At 53.2% G+C, this 6,000-nt stretch overlaps 1 protein-coding gene across 7 annotated transcripts in view; it reads left to right on the top strand.

Annotated features, from left to right (window-relative positions):
• The first annotated feature begins 4,201 nt into the window (after positions 1-4,201).
• Positions 4,202-6,000, top strand: part of parp10 (poly(ADP-ribose) polymerase family member 10) — a 43,744-nt gene continuing 41,945 nt past the window's right edge. For 2 of the 7 annotated variants that reach the window (XM_070881813.1, XM_070881811.1), the window contains exon 1: positions 4,564-4,885. The gene's annotated coding sequence lies outside the window, so the exon portion shown is untranslated. Of the gene's footprint in view, positions 4,265-4,337; positions 4,405-4,563; positions 5,013-6,000 lie in introns of those variants that run through there. The other 5 variants (XM_070881812.1, XM_070881808.1, XM_070881809.1 and 2 more) reach the window with 4 other exon arrangements.

Genomic DNA, 6,000 nt, shown 5'->3' with positions numbered 1-6,000 from the left:
TCACAAGCCCTTCACATCCCTGTTTGCTGAAAACAAGGGGATAAATACTAATGCCTCAGCCTGCATACAATGGTGGGCACTCGCGCTATCAGCGTATAACTATATCATCCGCCACAGGCCAGGCACCGAGAACTGTGCGGATGCTCTCAGTCGACTACCATTGCCCACCATGGGGGTGGAAATGGCGCAGCCTGCAAACTTGTTGATGGTGGCACAGCCCGCAGACTTGTTGATGGTCATGGAAGCATTTGAAAATGATAAATCACCTGTCATGGCCCGCCAGATTAGGACTTAGACCAGCCAAGGTCCTCTGCTGTCCCTAGTAAAAAAAACTGTGTACTGCATGGGAGCTGGGCCAGCATCCCCGTTGAAATGCAAGAGCTAATCAAGCCGTTCCAGCGGCGAAAGGACGAGCTGTCCATTCAGGCAGACTGCCTGTTGTGGGGTAACCGCATAGTGCTACCCAAAAACGGGCAGGGAGACGTTCATCTCGGATCTCCACAGCACACACCCGGGTATAGTCATGATGAAAGCGATAGCCAGATCCCACGTGTGGTGGCCCGGTATCGACTCTGACTTAGAGTCCTGTGTACGGCAATGCAGCGTATGTGCTCAGTTGAGCAACGCGCCCAGAAAGACACCACTAAGTTTGTGGTCCTGGCCCTCCAGACCATGGTCGAGGATCCATTTCGACTTTGCGGGCCCGCTTCTCGGTAAAATGTTCCTGGTGGTGGTGGATGCTTTTTCAAAATGGATTGAATGTGAAATAATGTCGGGAAGCACCGCCACTGCCACCATTGAAAGCCTGAGGGCCATGTTTGCCACCCAAGGCCTGCCTGACATATTGGTCAGTGACAACGAGCCATGTTTCACCAGTGCCGAATTTAAAGAATTCATGACCCACAATGGGATCAAACATGTCACCTTGGCCCCGTTTAAACCAGCCTCCAATGGGCAGGCAGAGCGGGCAGTACAAACAATCAAACAGAGCCTTAAACGAGTCACAGAAGGCTCACTCCAAACCCGCCTGTCCCGAGTACTGCTCAGCTACCGCATGAGACCCCACTCGCTCACAGGGGTGCCCCCGGCTGAGCTACTCATGAAAAAGACACTTAAAACCAGACTCTCGCTGGTTCACCCCAACCTGCATGATCAGGTAGAGAGCAGGAGGCAGCAACAAAATGTAAACGATGGTCGCGCCAATGTGTCACGGGAAATTGATCTGAATGACCCTGTGTATGTGCTAAACTATGGCCATGGTCTCAAGTGGATCGCAGGCACGGTGATAGCTAAAGAAGGGAGTAGGGTGTTTGTAGTCAAACTAGACAATGGACAAATTTGCAGAAAGCACCTGGACCAAACGAGACTGCAGTTCACAGACTGCCCTGAATAACCCACAGTAGATACCACCTTTGTCGAGCCCACAACACCACCCCGGACCAGGAAATCGAACCCATCATGCCCAACAGCCCAGCAAGGCCAGGCTCACCCAGCAGCCCTGCAGGGCTAACAACACGCCAGCCCAGCGAGGGCACAGCCAACACACCAGAACAGACATTTGTACCGAGGCGGTCCACCAGGGAAAAAAAGGCTCCCGACCGCCTCACCTTGTAAATAGTTTTCACTTTGACTTTGGTGGGGAGTGATGTTGTGTAACTGTAAAGCATGCACTCCCATGTTCCGCCACCAGGGAGCGCATCCCCTGAAGTCCCAAGGGATCCCAGTATCCCTTGGGAGCACTGTATATAAGCCGGCCCCTAAGGCCTGTTCCTCACTCTGGAGTGTCTTATTAAAGACTGAGGTCACTATTACTTTAACCTCCCTGTGTGCAGCCTCATCTGTGTTAGGAACACAATACCATGTGCATCCCCGATTTATATCACTCTATCATTGGTGGCCGTGCTTCAGTTGCCTAGGCTCTAAGCACCGGAATTCCCAGCCTAAACCTCTCCGCTAGTCTGTGCATGCGGTGCCAATATTAGTCTGTATATTTCCCTGCAGTGTGTAAGGTCTACACACATCGGCCTGTATATTTCCCTGCAGTGTGTATCAGGGCTACACACATCGGCCTGTATATTTCCCTGCAGTGTGTATAAGGGCAACACACATCAGTCTGAAGCACTGACCATACTTGATCAGCTCCGCTGGGCAGGCCACATCACTCGCATGCCAGACACGAGACTCCCAAAGCAAGCGCTCTACTCGGAACTCCTTCGTGGCAAATGAGCCAAAGGTGGGCAGAGGAAACGTTACAGGGACACCCTCAAAGCCTCCCTGAAAAACTGCAACATCCCCACTGACACCTGGGAGTCCCTGGCCAAAGATTGCCCGAAGTGGAGGAAGTGCATCCGGGAGGGCGCTGAGCACCTCGAGTCTCATTGCCGAGAGCATGCAGAAAACAAGCACAGGCAGCGGAAGGAGCGTGCGGCAAACCAGACTCCCCACCCACCCTTTCCTTCAACGACTATCTGTCCCACCTGTGACAGGGACTGTGGTTCTCCTATTGGACTGTTCAGCCACCTAAGGACTCATTTTTAGAGTGGAAGCAAGTCTTCCTCGATTCTGAGGGATTGCCTATATTTCCCTACAGTGTGTATAAGGGGTACACACATCAGCCTGTATATTTTCCTGCCATGTGTATAAGGGGTACACACATCAGCCTGTATATTTCCCTGCCGTGTGTATAAGGGGTACACACATTAGCCTGTATATTTCCCTGCAGTGTATATAAGGGGTACACACATCAGCCTGTATATTTCCCTGCCGTGTGTATAAGGGGTACACACATCAGCCTGTATATTTCCCTACAGTGTGTATAAGGGGTACACACATTAGCCTGTATATTTCCCTGCCATGTGTATAAGGGGTACATACATCAGCCTGTATATTTCCCTGCCGTGTGTATAAGGGGTACATACATCAGCGTGTATATTTCCCTGCAGTGTATATAAGGGGCACACACATCAGCCTGTATATTTCCCTGCACGCAGGTCGGGCTATAAAAGAGCTGGAGCGACGTACCACTTCAACCTCCAGTGCGAGCTGCTCCAAGTGCGCGACGATTTTGAGATGGGCGACTGGGTAATGTCATCAAAACCCTGGTCGCCGTTTTGGAGCGTGGGCAGGAACATCGGCAGGGCCCAGGTACAGAGGAGTGGGAAGATCGGGTCGGATGAGCGGCGAGAGGCGGTGAATGTTTGTGGCAGAGGAGCGGTGAGAGATTGTGGCAGAGGTGCGGCAAATGAGGGTACGGGGCCCAGAAGAGCCGAGGGCCCAGGGCAGCGATATGTGCACGGACTAGGTCTCTGCAGAACAGCGGGTCTCCAGTTGTCTTGGTTAATCCTTGCCACTGGATAATGGCCTAGCTCTGTCAAGTCCATGTGGTGACTGATGTGCAACAGTAAAAAAAAAATTCACGCACAGGCATCTTCCACCCTTCAACTGGAGTTCAGGACTGGAACATCGGGTGCTTCATCGAAACATCTGTGAACTCTTGTGATCCTCGTTCAAGGGAGTGCCTATGATGATGGTATAAGGGCTACACACATCAGCTTGTATATTTCTCTGCAGTGTGTATAAGGGGTACACACGTCAGTCTGTATATTTCCCTACAGTGTGTATAAGGACTACACACATCAGCCTGTATATTTCCCTGCAGTGTGTATAAGGGCTACACACATCCGCCTGTATATTTCCCTGCAGTGTGTATAAGGGCTACACACATCAGCCTGTATATTTCTCTGCAGTGTGTATAAGGGGTACACACATCAGCCTGTATATTTCCCTGCAGTGTGTATAAGGCTTACACACATCAGCCTGTATATTTCCCTGCAATGCGTATAAGGGCTACACACATCGGCCTGTATATTTCCCTGCAGTGTGTATAAGGGGTACACACATCAGTCTGTATATTTCCCTGCAGTGTGTATAAGGGGTACACACATCAGTCTGTATATTTCCTTGCAGTGTGTATAAGGGGTACACACATCAGTCTGCATATTTCCCTGCAGTGTGTATAAGGGGTACACACATCAGCCTGTTTCTTTCCCTGCAGTGTGTATAAGGGGTACACACATCAGCCTGTATATTTCCCTGCAGTGTGTATAAGGGGTACACACATCAGTCTGTATATTCCCTGGCAGACTGTGGGCGTCAGTCTGTGTACATTCCCTGGCAATCTGGGTATATTTCGCTGCGGAAATCTCCGGGTTGCAGGTGCTGGCTCTGGAGGCCGCCAGACCGAGATCGCGGAGTGAGTGAGTGAGTACCCTCTGAACTTTGAACAAGGGGCAAGGGTCCCACCCGTCAAAGTTACGCCTCGGTCTGAGCGAGGGGAAGGGAAATCCATTTTTTTCCGGTCCTCATGGTCAACGGAGGGGAACATTAATCGTGGGAGAAGAGCTGGTGAATGGAGTTATAAGGCGCAGTGTTATTTCTGATCGGTTACAAGGTGTTCGGTTGACCAGGTTTATCATTCTTTGTACACGGCAGGCAGGAGGACCCCCGGATCACTCTCATTTTCTGCTCTTACTTTCAGTTTCGTTCCCCCCCCCCCCCCTCCCATTTCTCCATGCGAGCTTCGGTATCCGACTTGTTTTTTTTTTGCTAAACAGCAATGGGTGAAGCTGCTTTTTTGGTTGTGTAACCAAAGTCAGACACGTTTGCAATAAACTCCTGCACAGCGCGTTTGCAACAAAAAAAAGACAAGGTTGCAGCGTTACTATTTCTGGTGCGTGGACTGGTTGGCCCCAGTTTACTTCCTGTTGTCGGCGACGCATCTTGTGGATCCATGGCTTCCTCTCGCAGAGCCCGACAGGCGCTCCGAGTCTCGCCGGCTCCGGCCACTGCTCAGTGAGAGTCTCAGAGTCCCAGGCTCCTGGCACAGGTTGGCAGGGGGGGGGGGAAACCAGCAATTGGCACCCAGGCCAGGAGGGCAGTGAATACTGGTGCCTCCAGATAGATTGTGTTGCTTTGTTTAAAGGGAAGATCAGCAGTATTTGAAGTTTTGGAAGGTGAGTCATTGTCCAAGTGGGGACAAGGTGGGAGTGTTGATAGTGAGTGGGAAGGAGTTTGGGGGCAGGGAGGGGACATATCTGAACTCCGCTTCCCGGGTGCACGAAAGGGCCTGGTCTTTGCAACCACTTTGGCTCCCACCCCTCGCTTGATCGCCTTATTCTACGCCATAGTTCGTTAGGTGTGGAAATGGCGGGGAGTTATTGGGTGTGGAGCTGGGGGTGGGGTTATTGGGTGTGGAAATGGCGGGGAGTTATTGGGGGTGGGGGTGTTATTGGGTGTGGAGCTTAGGTTTAGAGCTGGGGGTGGGGGGGGTTATTGGGTGTGGAGCTGGGGGTGGGGGGGAGGTTATTGGGTGTGGAGCTGGGGGTGGGGGGGGGTTATTGGGTGTGGAGCTGGGGGTGGGGGGGGGTTATTGGGTGTGGAGCTGGGGGTGGGGGGGGGTTATTGGGTGTGGAGCTGGGGGTGGGGTGGGGTTATTGGGTATTGGGGGTGGGGGTTATTGGGTGTGGAGCTGGGTGTGGGGTGGGGTTATTGGGTGTGGAGGCAGGGGGGGTTATTGGGTGCGGAGCTGGGGTTATTGGATGCGGAGCTGGGGGTGGGGGGTTATTGGGTGCGGAGCTGGGGGTGGGGGGGGTTATTGGATGCGGAGCTGGGGGTGGCGGGTTATTGGGTGCGGAGATGGGGGTGAGGGGGGTTATTGGGTGCGGAGCTGGGGGTGAGGGGGGTTATTGGGTGAGGAGCTGGGGGTGGGGGGGTTATTGGGTGCGGAGAGGGGGGTGAGGGGGGTTATTGGGTGCGGAGCTGGGGGTGAGGGGGGTTATTGGGTGCGGAGCTGGGGGTGAGGGGGGTTATTGGGTGCGGAGCTGGGGGTGAGGGGGGTTATTGGGTGCGGAGCTGGGGGTGAGGGGGGTTATTGGGTGCGGAGCTGGGGGTGGGGGGGGTTATTGGGTGCGGAGCTGGGGGTGGGGGGGGTTATTGGGTGCG

Source organism: Pristiophorus japonicus, chromosome 5 (genome assembly GCF_044704955.1).
Source record: "Pristiophorus japonicus isolate sPriJap1 chromosome 5, sPriJap1.hap1, whole genome shotgun sequence".
NCBI classification, from domain to species: domain Eukaryota; kingdom Metazoa; phylum Chordata; class Chondrichthyes; family Pristiophoridae; genus Pristiophorus; species Pristiophorus japonicus.
The sequence above is the reverse complement of the archived record's forward strand: the minus strand, read 5'-3'. Positions and strand labels throughout refer to the sequence as shown.